This window comes from Pinus tabuliformis, chromosome 6, assembly GCF_031772625.1.
Source record: "Pinus tabuliformis cultivar Carrire ecotype Pingquan chromosome 6, CPIR1, whole genome shotgun sequence".
In the NCBI taxonomy this organism is placed as follows: domain Eukaryota; kingdom Viridiplantae; phylum Streptophyta; class Pinopsida; order Pinales; family Pinaceae; genus Pinus; species Pinus tabuliformis.
In genome coordinates this window covers 434578481-434590620 of record NC_142292.1, presented here as the reverse complement: position 1 = coordinate 434590620, position 12140 = coordinate 434578481, and positions in this window count along the sequence as shown.

Below are 12140 nucleotides of genomic sequence, written 5' to 3'. Positions count from 1 at the left end.
AACACTATATGCCAATGCTAACCACCATAGGTAACCACGCCCATGTGAATGCACCCTAACATTTCATTAAACGCGGCGAGGGCCTTAGTGGGAAAACTAACGATCCTACAATTTTTCTATATTTTCTGTGATTTTGTCGCTCAATTAGCGAATTTGGGGGAAAATTTGTAGGACAGTGCCAGATTTTTAGGAATTTGTGGAGTGAATAGTGCAAGAGCTAGTGAAGCTCATAAATTCTTTAGTTTTTGACAAAATCATGAGTAGAAAGAGGTTTCTTAGGCATTTTTGGGCATTTTGAAGCTAATGAAACATGTTTCAAAACCATTGGAGAACTAATGAAGAGATTTTTTTGCAGGTTGGAGTCTATGGGTGCTAGGATCAACCAGGATGTTGAATCAATTTTTGAAGGCTTTTGAGAATGGATAGGACCTTCTAAGGGTTTCCTAGCCTTCATATGTTTTTTGCAACAACTGAGACATCTATGGTGCAGCTCATATTTCTTTTTTCTCATTATGCCTTTGAGGAAAGTTCTCTTTTAGTACTTGAAATGAATTTTTGTACTTGTTATGCTAATTGTTAGATGGAGTAAGGGGTCTTGATTTGAGAGGATTTTATCTTGTTCATTGTTTCATGAATAACTGTAGGTTTTCATGTGTTTAGAGTGTGAGTTCTTTGCAGAAGAATGTTTCCTTGAGGGGGAAATTAGCCACTCTTTTTGTTAGCACACTTATGTCCTCTTTATCATTGAAGTATTTTGAGCATAATGAGATTGGGTCAAGCCATTGGAAGCTAGAACAAGGAGACGTAGCCCAAGATGGGTGAACTCCTTTACCAATTTCTAAGTGTATTACTGTTATGATGTTGTTCAATGTTTTACTTATGTTAATTTTCTCATGAAATTTACATAAAAACACATAAAAAAAACTCATGTAAAGCTTGCAAGTTACCTCTAATCTTCAAGAACTTTGTTTTATTCTGAATTGGAAGTTAGCACATCAAAACTAATTTCCTATTCATATCATACACACTCCCATAACATTGGTATGCATGTGTGTGGGGACTGTTCTCCTCAGACTTGTGCCTAAAACTATGGTATTTGTGCCACGTTTTCAGGCCTAGAGCCCAGGTCACTGCCTTGAACTCAATGACAAGTTCATAAATGAATTTGCACAACAAAATAATGATACATTTGCAAAAACATTGGCAAGGTCTAGACGGGACCTGTACTAGCCATGATAGGAATTTTGTCAAACATGTCACAAATATGTAATCTACATGTTTAAACAACATTTCTTAGCATAGGGGTCTCATACTTATCTGAGAATCACTAAGAAGCATTTTTTCCTTATTTCATTAGCTGCATTATCATCTATTAGGCCAAAGATACATTGTTCATTAATTTACAAATCAAAACATGAGGAGATCCATACATCATCACTATCATAATACATTCTTATAACCAGCATAATAACAACTAAAATATCAAGGATACATTAGCCATAAAATCCACATATAAACCAATACATTTACACAAAGGATATCAAGGAAAGAACCTCTTATTAATGAATGCAAAAGCCAACTCGGGACGGGACTATCATGTTCCACTCGACTATAGATTGGCTGATCCAAATCTCTCTTCAACCAATCACCCTCGTGCCATATTTCAAGCATTAATCTGGGACTCAAACTAAAAGAACCAACCAGGGCATCCCAAGGCTAAACCACCTCACTTGCATTAATATAAACTAGACTTTACCACAATCACACTGGATCACTGGCCAACACAATAAACATGTAATAACAAGCTTTACCATGATCTTGACCAGATCACTAACCTAAAACAAGCATGGATGCCACTAGATTTCTCCACCTACACCATGAGGAATTTTCCTATCTCCTACTACCTTAGGATTTACTGCAATCCACAGCAGATCACTAGGCCCTAAACAAAGACTCCACCCTATAGGATTTACCATATAAACAACCATCCATTGGCTAGGATTCCAAGGCCTAATCAAGGGCATCCACCTCTAGGCTTTACCATATATCCCACCATTAACTGGTCGAGGATTCCTAGGCCCACTAAGGTACACAATACCTGGCTTTACCGCAACCCACAGTCTGGTTCAGGGATCACTAGCACTAGTAGAAAATGATGAAATTATTGATTAGGTGACTAGTAAAAAAGTTAGTCACTATAGCTTTTCCAAGTGAAATACTACCAAAATTAAGCAATCTCAACTGACCCAACTAGAAACTACTAACATAAACGACTAATTTAGTCGTGAATTAAAATATACGACTAGCTAATAAGTAATACAAATAAAAATGACTAATTTAGTCTACGAACAAAAATATGACTACCTAGAAAGTACTACAATAATATAAATTAGAATTTAAGTTAGTCATTTTAATTGTGTCTTCTTCAATCTAAACTTATAAGTGATAGGGGATTCAAAGGTTTTTATAGATTGGTTGAAAGGTTATACTTCCTTAAACACTTATTTATTGGATCAGTGGATGGTTATAATTAGGGAGTTGATTAGAATATTCAAGGTTATATCCTTTGATAACATTTGCAAGGAATTAAATTCAAATCATTTGTCAAGAGTGAATGCACATAACATCGATCGACAGAGCGGAAAATAGGCTTGGTTTCCTGGAAGAGCTAGGGTTTGCAGGCGTTCGCGGGTGTTTCCATGGAAGCACGCAAAGGAGGGAGCTCCACTCCCTCCTATAGGCAGGCAGTGGCTAGCCGAGGAAAGAAACTAATAGAGAGCATCAGAGGTCCTTCAGGAGAAGGGATAAGGAATAAGGAAGAGGAACAAGATTTAAACAAGACAAGGGAGAATACAACAATAAAGAAAATGAGGAAGAAGACAAGGAACAAGGAGCAAAAACAAAGAACAAAAGGGGCCATGTAAACTCAAAACTGAGGTCACACCTAGAGTAGTTTTAAATGATCCTGCTCTGCAGGTGCATAGAGACCACATGTAGAAATATGCTATCATTTGTAAATTCATGGGATTATGGCCCACTGAAAAGGCTTTACAGACATGGATTAAATACAACTGGAAACCAAAAGGAAGCATTGACCTACATCTTGGGTCAACGGGTTTCTTCGTTGTGGTCTTCACAAATATAGAGGATAAAGACAGGGTGTTTGAAGGAGGGCCATACTTCTATGCAATAGCAGGCCTCTACTTGCGACCATGGATGATAAATTTTTTCCCTGAGTGAGAAACTTTCACTTCGATCCCGGTCTGGGTAAGACTCTACTCTCTACCTCTTGATTACTGGCAAACGGAATCATTATCTGCCATAGGAAACAAATTAGGCCATTTTTTCAAAGCTTCTGAAGCCACCAAAACAGGAAAGTATACTTCCTTCACATGAATATGTGTGGAGATGGATCTATCTGGGGCTCTACCGGATGAGGTCATATTGGAATGTTTTGATGAAGAATGGGTGCAAACAGTAAACTATGAACATATTCTTTCAGATGTCGGAGGCGCCATGAGCATGGGAACCTATTCAGGGACTGCCCTCTCAATAAAATTGAGAACATAAGTAAAGCGACCATAATGAAAGATACTAAAGGATTTCACAAAGTGGTACATAGAGGAAAAGGGGGCAAGAGGGGGCCAAAGAAACATCAAACAGAAGGGCAACAGGCTAATCTGAATAGGTTCCATGTACTCGAAGAAGAAGAAGAGATAACAAAAGCATATTAGGTTATGGAAGGAAGCCCAGTGGAGAAGGAAAAAGAAGAAGACGGAGTACAAACTCAGGATTGTTACAAACAGAAAGAGACTATGCTAAGTGAAGCAGAACTGGAGATGGACCTAGAAATGACCCAGAGTGAGATGGAAATGGAGGATCTTGAACTGCAGGATATTCTTGACAAGGAAAACCTAGATCTGGAAGGGTTCTTTAAACAAGGGGCCATGAGTGGGGTAGACTCATTACCGCAAGAAGAGTTCAATAGAGTACAATAGCTGTTCCTATGGAAAACTCAAGATAAAGGGTTGGAAAAACAAAGAAAAAATTAAAGGCGGGGCAATGAAGGTGTAAAAACTATGAAAAAAACACCTGGATTAGCACCTAGAAACCCAAGAAAGAAAAGAGGCAGGAAAAAGCAGAACGAGTTATCGATGGAATGTGGAAAGCTAGTGATAGATTCAGGTAAGACGAAAGATCTAACCAGCTACTCCTTTACTAATATTTAATAATGAAGTTTACATCTTGGAATATCAGAGGTCTAGGTAGTAAAAGAAAACAAAGAATTCTTAGTAATAGAATGAAACAAGAAGATTCATATATGATCTTTATCCAAGAAACTAAATGTTCCATTCAAAAAATAAAAGAAATCCATAACAAATGGCTCAATTGATTTGAGTTTCTATAAGTCAAAGCAGATAATACAGCAGGGAGCATACTTACTCTTTGGAACCCCCAAAAGATTGGAATAATAGATGCTGAGGCATCTATAAATTATTTATCAATGGTTATACAACCGGTGGGAGATAGGGAGACCTATCTAGTCACGAATGTTTATGTCCCACAAAGAATAGATGATAAACTCAAGTTTCTGTAGACATTTTGAATAATTAAGCACTTATTCACAGAGATTATCCCGATTATACACTATTGCAAAATACATGCATAATACATAACCTCCTCTACGTTGATCATCAATTTAGCAGCATAAAAAACAATGAAACATCAATCACATGCGCACAATAACACAATATCTAACTTGGGGAAAGCATACAACTGAAAACCCCACACTATTTGTATATTATAATGATTGAGAACATGTAATAATACATAGTACAATACTCCTTGTTATAGACATTTTTGTGCCTTACAACATTGAGCATGAAATGTCCATAATCTAAGGGATCCAAAGTCCCTAAACATGTTGTTCCTACCCCTAGAGGAACAAGGCTAACAAACCACAGCAATTCACAGAAGTTCTCCACCAGAAACTGCTCAAAAACAAGTCAATTCAGGATCATTTCAGTGGCTACACTAGCTGTTTGTGCTGAATGTCAAATCCAACACTGGCTACCTACGTTGAATGTCAAAGGGAACACTAGCTACCTATGCAGAACGAGAATGGACATGTGGCAAACTCATTTCTCAAGGTGTCAAAACCCAGGAAGCTTCCAAAATGACACTTGCCTCAGGGAATTCGACTTGTGATGAGTAAGAGGTTCCAAATCTCCAAGTGGAAGCAAGAACCTCCAAGTGGAATCAAGAACTGATAGAGGGAGAGGACACTAGTCAGATCTCAAGCTAACTCATCCTCTCTCCAAACATCTATATATGGATCTCTCCTCCATGAGATCTAGAGGCTGGAATTTTGTTATTGCAAAGAATTGTTGTTGGTTTGAGATTGGAATCATTGGGTGCTTAATGCTTTGAAGGGGGTGAAGATAGGAATTCCATTTGCTGGGAAGGAGATGCTGGATTGGAGCCCTCTGGGTTGTATCTCTTCCTGAACCTTGTTATTCATCAATAACGCTATCTTGGTTTCTCCTATATACTGATGTATTCTTGATGTATGATTGCATTAGTGTATTTGGTTTATTTCTAATCCTAAACTACTTATGAATGTGAATATCTATCTTTGTGTAGTGTTCTTCTCTTGTCGCAAGTAGCTGTTCTCTTGTGATCTTGCAGGAACCCGGTGGAGCTGGACAAGCAAGAAGGCAAGTAGTTGTTCTCTTGTGATCTTGCATGAACCTGTTGAAGCTGGGCTAGTGAGAAGGCAAGTAGCTGTGAACTCCCAAAGAGAAGAGAGACCGGATCGAGGGACAAACGGAAGACACCGGTAAGTCCATTTATCTCTCTTCTTTCACATTTCATAAAGGAAGAAACCAGAATAGTTGTATCTGTTTGTTGCTAAGGCACTGTCACACCTTAGGTGGATAGGATCGTCCTGCATAGGCATTTTTCCCCACAACAAATTGGCGACTCCACTGGGGAGATATTTTTAGTCATTTTATTTGTGTTTCTATCATTGTTTGTTTCATAGACTCGACAGCAACAATCGAACTGCATCTGCTTTTCCCGGATGCAAAGTAGACAGTTGCTGCTTTGATCCAATCACTGGACTTGTCTATGATCTAAACAATGAGCTCACAAATGATTTGATGATCCTTTGTGATAGATCTTAGTACCCCCTCAAAGCATCCTTTTGATTACACCTTGCTTGTTGCTTTTATTTGGCCTGAAACAGTGAATTAAATAGCAATCTATGACCCAGAACCTGTGGGAAACGAGAGTTTCTCCTTCAGCGCAGACCCAGTGAAGGGATTCTGCATTTCAACACAGGTCCCGTGAAGGCTACCTGCGCTGAATGTCAAAACCCCTGTGTTGAGCTTGCGCTGAACCAGTTTTCCCTTGTGCAGTTGGGGTTCTCTGCTTTGTTTTGCCTTGTTTTGATCTCTGATTTTTGCAGCCTGTAACCAGCATAGGTACCAGTCTAATAACTCCTTTTCTCTGCTTAGATTCTGCCTCCTTTTGTACAAAAAGACTGTGAGTGTTTTTATGTGTTTGTGGCGTCATTTACAGTTTTCCTTTGCATGAGTGAAATAGTCATCCTGTAGCCCTTGATTCAGATCTGTTGATTGTGATCTTAGAAGAGAGTTCATTGGCTGTTTGCAGATTGATTATACATTTACTCTTGCTTATTGGTTTGAGTTTGTCTCTTTTAAGTGTCGAAACAAGTATTCATTTTGAAAATCGTTAAGTGTTGTAATCTCTTCTACCCTCTCTGATTTCGAAAAAGTAAACTTGTTTGTATTTGTCATTTAAAAGCAAATTCAAAGTTGTACAAAAAGATTTCTTTGTAGGCATCAATACTAAGAAAGCAGAAAACAAACACCTGCATTGTTCATTTGCATTTTGATAAGTTTTGCATGTTGGATTTAGGAAAAGTGCATTAGAGTGTGTTGATTGCTCTTTGAGAAAAGATGGTGTCTTTCTTTTCCCTTAGTAGCTAGGATTTTCAAAGTTGAAAAGATATAAAGCTTGCTTATCATCTTTAGACTGCATTTAGGAATTGTATCATACATCTCGTGGTGAACCTTGAAAGGCAAAATTATAAAAAGATCAACCTAAAATAAATTGAATGAACTTAACAACGCTTTGCAACATAACGCACAACAAAGAGGTCTAGGCTAGAGACGTGTTCCGGCGTCGTTAAGCCTGGTGACTGTCGATCTCGTGGATGGTGGGTGATTCCTCCTGAGGGACGATAGCGCTAGTGCGGATTGTTCTCCCACGTACTGTCGCGTATATATTGGGAGACCCCTATAGGCATAAAACCTTTATCCTTAGGAAGCCGTGTCAGCCGCCCTACTGATCGCAATGCACTGAACACAGCATTTAGGAAGATCGACCGCCCATACCCTAAAAAGTATTCTGCGGTTTTGTGAAAAGTTTGGCACACCCTCTGCCTAGAACTCCAGAGCAGTTCCTTTTGGCCTTTTTCAGACTCTATAACAGAAAAAGTCCATCCGAGCATTTGTCACTTCGGGCTCGTTAAAACATCGAAGGATACTAGAGTCATCTTTAGCTTTTTCTCGACTCTTTAAAATTGAAAAAGCAAGTTGTGTCTAAAGCGTCGTTAAAATTTATTTTAAACGGAACAATCACCCTTTATTCCTGCGTTGATCTTTAGGTTGAAAAAATGGAGCACACCAACCAAGGAATTCCCCTTGGTGGAAATCCTAGTCCCTTCCCCTCTTGGGGAGATGTTGGTGCGCCTCATATGGCCACATTGTCGCTTCCAGGACTGACAATTGGCCTGCCAGTCTGGCTCTTTTCAACCAATGTCGTTCAGAACACCACCATTCCTGAACAGTCGAGTCAATAGTTAGACCAGACCAGAGTTGCCAACCAGCCTTCTACTTCATCTAACTCTTCCTCTCCTCCTTCCTCTTCGCTTGACGGAACTGGTAAAACAAAAAACCAGGTTCCTAAGGAGAAGAAGGAAAAGAAGAAGAAAGAGAAGAAGAAGAAGGAGCCAAAAGCGACTGGGGGCAAACAAGTGTCGTCTGACAAAAATCCACACACAGCACTGACCAGGCCTAAATCGCCATGTGTCATATGCAAGGGAGACCACTTCCACAGAGATTGTCCCTGCATCCCTCGGATACTAAGGGACTGGTCTCCCCGTTTGCACAATTCGGTAGCGTCGACCTCTGATAGCCATGTTGACAGCTCACCGTCGACTAGTGAAAGTGAAGTCCCAGGACAGAGAGGGAAAGCTAGATTTCCCTGTAAACTGTGTGAGGGTGACCATGCCATCCACCGTTGTCCCTTCTTAGACGAGGCTAAAAGAGTTCTGGAAGATCGCCCAATTTTACGAGCGCAACTTCCTCCTGGATATCAAAAACTCTTGCCAAGTCCTTCACTAGTTGAGAACCCGGCTGGCCCACCCAGGTGGTCAGCCGAAGCACCTATCATTGAAGATGAACCGTCTGGATCCATGCCTGACAAAAGTCAAAAGGTTGAGGTGGCAGTTGACCCGGTTTTGCCTTCATAGGCTCTATCTTCGAATGATACTATCACAGAGGAGAATAAAGACGACACCGTCCAAATTCTCTTCATCAACACAGACTCCGACGAACAAGGGGTCAATTTTCCCATTCCTTTATCGCAGGAAGGAACTTCGTCAGAGTCATATCCGGCCGTCTATTCGGTCCCACCACCAAGCAACCTAGTTGTCTCGTTCGACTGGAACCAGCTAGGCAGACCCCAATTGCCAGCAAGTATACCATTCAGAATTATCGTTCAAATATACAGAATGGTAATGGCCGGCACTATCATTGATGAGGGGGCATCTGTGAGTATCCTTTCCTCTATTGCTTGGAAAGCGCTTGGTTTGCCAGCGCTTTTGCCTGAAATGAGAAATCTATCAGGCTTTGATAAAGGAACCAGTCGGCCTTTAGGGATCCTCCCCAATGTGCCCATAACATTGAAAAGGAAGATCGTTCAAATGAACGTGATGGTCGTTCAAGGACCCTTGGATTATAACCTACTCCTTGGACGAGACTATATATATTGCATGGGAGCTATTTTCTCCTCACTCTTTAGAGTAATGTGTTTTCCGCATGAAGGAAGAGTGGTCAAGCTCATGGACCAAATTTCATTTCTTGGATCACGCATCGCAAATAGTCATATACCATCCCTAAATGGTCTATTCACGCAAGAAGTGTCTCAACCCACGGTCCGTCCTCCTGATGAACGCGAGTAATCTGGGAGGATATGACTGGAACCCAGGGGGCATGCGTCCTGGTCTGCCTCGGCAGGAAAACATTGGGTATAGGGTAGGTTTCCGCGGGAGAATATGACTAGTTTGTACCCCGCCCATTCTGGAAGAGGGTTATTCTAGAATAAGATTCTTTTGTCAAAGTTATGTGAGTTGACGAACTAAGTCTCTCGCCTTTGTCTATTTCGGTAGACATTGCCGAGGAAGTGTTTTGTTTGAAAGATTAACGAGACAATCTTTGGGTAACCTGAAAGAGGTAAGCCTCTCTCGTTAAAACAATTGTTTTGACGGAAAAGAAGTAGAGGTAACCTTGAAATCGTACTTTATACCTGGGGGCATGCAAACCTTTTGGAGTGCAAGAAAAGAGCGGTTATTTATCTGTTTTTTGGGTTAGTCGTTTCCTAACTTGCATACAGAAAGGATGCGGGGCATAGCTTTGGTAAGGCGCAAGCTCCATAAAAAATGGAATCTTACATGAGACATTCTTATCATAAGACTGGGTAATCGAGCAGTTTTAGCACACAGTTCATGCTCGTTAAAAAATAAACGCAAGATCCGAGCAGTTTTAGCACAAAGTTCATGCTCGTTAAAAAATAAACATAAGTTTGAGAAAATGTTTCCACCCGCGTTTAAGCTCGTTAAAAAATGAACTACCTGGTAAATAACCACTGTGAATGTAACATTATCATCCATTAAAGCCTTGGTCGTGTTTGCACCGTCACCTCCACTTTTCCATTGGCCGATCGTTCACCTCCATATGATTGTTTACCCATTTTGAGGAACAACTGCGAAGAGTGATTTCACCTAGCCATCCTTGTGACACTGCCATGATTGGAAAATTCCAACCTGTACCTGGAATCAGCTGCTAACCCTGTTTATCACTCGTTCCTCAAAAGACGAGTCTTCTTTAAGCTCTTTTCATCTGACTCGTAAAATATGAAAAGATTGCCGAGTTTTGGCCTTCCAGCTCGTTAAAGCGACCGGAAGTGCTATCCCTCCTCTAGATTTTAATCTTTTTGGACCTGAGGGATTATTGCACAAAAAGATCGAGCGTTTGTTTTATTCGGCTCGTTAAAACTATCGAAAACTCATCCCTTCTGTATTGTTTTATACTTTTTCGGACTTAAGGGATTAGATGACGAAAAAGGACTTTTGGAGTTAACTTTATGTACCTTTTCAGACTCTCTAAAAATGAAAAGGACAGAGTTATCCTTGTCGTTAGACTCGTTAAAATCATTAAATAGCGACAAACTTGTCTTTAGACGAGAACGAGTTTCACTATCGCTAGGCTCGTTAAAACATAGCGATAGGCTTGCCCAAAGGGCAGGTTATAGAACAAGCATATGTTATCCTCCTCAAGCTTGACAAAAATAAAGAGGTACTGGTCAGCAATGACTGGGGAAAAATTGGGAGAAACTAAAGAAAACTTTGATGGTAGCAAGTCGCTCTTGAACATGACACTTTTCCTCCGTACCACAGTCGGGTTGGGTTGTTTCATTCACCGGTCACATCCATGGTCTCGCCATACCATCCATATTTGGGGTAATGCTACCAATCCATCGCATCAGTGTCACCATATGTTCAAGAGAAGTCGTTCAGAAAATTCAACCATGTCCCATCCACTGCCATACATTATCCTTCATCCTTTCATGACCGCCACCCTGGATCATATGTCACAGATCGTTTTCACCTCCATTAAAATCATTAGCTCCGTTCCGTGTCACGGATGTGGGATTCATTAAGGCCCTCCTTTGACGGGTCGCTTCTTGTCAACATCAGCTCATTATCCAAGAAGTTGATCTAGGAACAACCCCTTCAGTACTTTGAAGCTTGCATGCCTCAATGGCAAGTTTCTCACTCCCGGCGACAGGTATACATCAATGACCTTCGACCGAAATATTTTGCGTGGTGTTCGATGCCAAGTCCTTTATTCACACCACGTGAATTGTACTGCAGTACCTTGAGGGTCATTATCATTATCGGTGATTCCTCTCACGCTTGTTAACGGTTTACATCATTGACCGGTAATCAAGTGATGTCTTTCCATGTTCGACTTCAGAACATTTCTCACATGGATCGACTTGTACTTAGAGTGAAGATCGAACGAGTTTGAAGACCCCGGATCTAGTTTCATCCATCCGGGCTGCGATATATATTCAGGAAAGATAAAGACATTGACATGTACATCATTGCAGCAGATAACCATCCTACTCAAAGGATGATAATTTCATCAAAATTATCAGTCTACCACCAGACGATTGTCTGTTCTATGTACAGAAAATGAATTTATAAAGCTGAGCATGGGAATGCCTGCCTCAGCTAGATCATGAAAGCAGTATGAAAAATAATGTATTGTATTGTATCTTATTACAGGTCTCCTCTCAGCATTGGATGAACTTCGGATCCCCCTGATAAAGCATTTCACCTGATAAACAGCCTCATACTTTAGGGGGCAACTGTTATAGACATTTTTGTGCCTTAAAGCATTGAGCATGAAATGTCCATAATCTAAGGGATCCAAAGTCCCTAAACATGTTGTTCCTACCCCTAGAGGAACAAGGCTAACAAACCACAGCAATTCACAGAAGTTCTCCACCAGAAACTGCTCAAAAACAAGTCAATTCAGGATCATTTCAGTGGCTACACTAGCTGTTTGCGCTGAATGTCAAAGCCAACACTGGCTACTTGCGTTGAATGTCAAAGGGAACACTGGCTACCTGCGCTGAACGAGAATGGACATGTGGCAAACTCATTTCTCAAGGTGTCAAAACCCAGGAAGCTTCCAAAATTACACTTGCCTCAGGGAATTCGACTTGTGATGAGTAAGAGGTTCCAAATCTCCAAGTGGAATCAA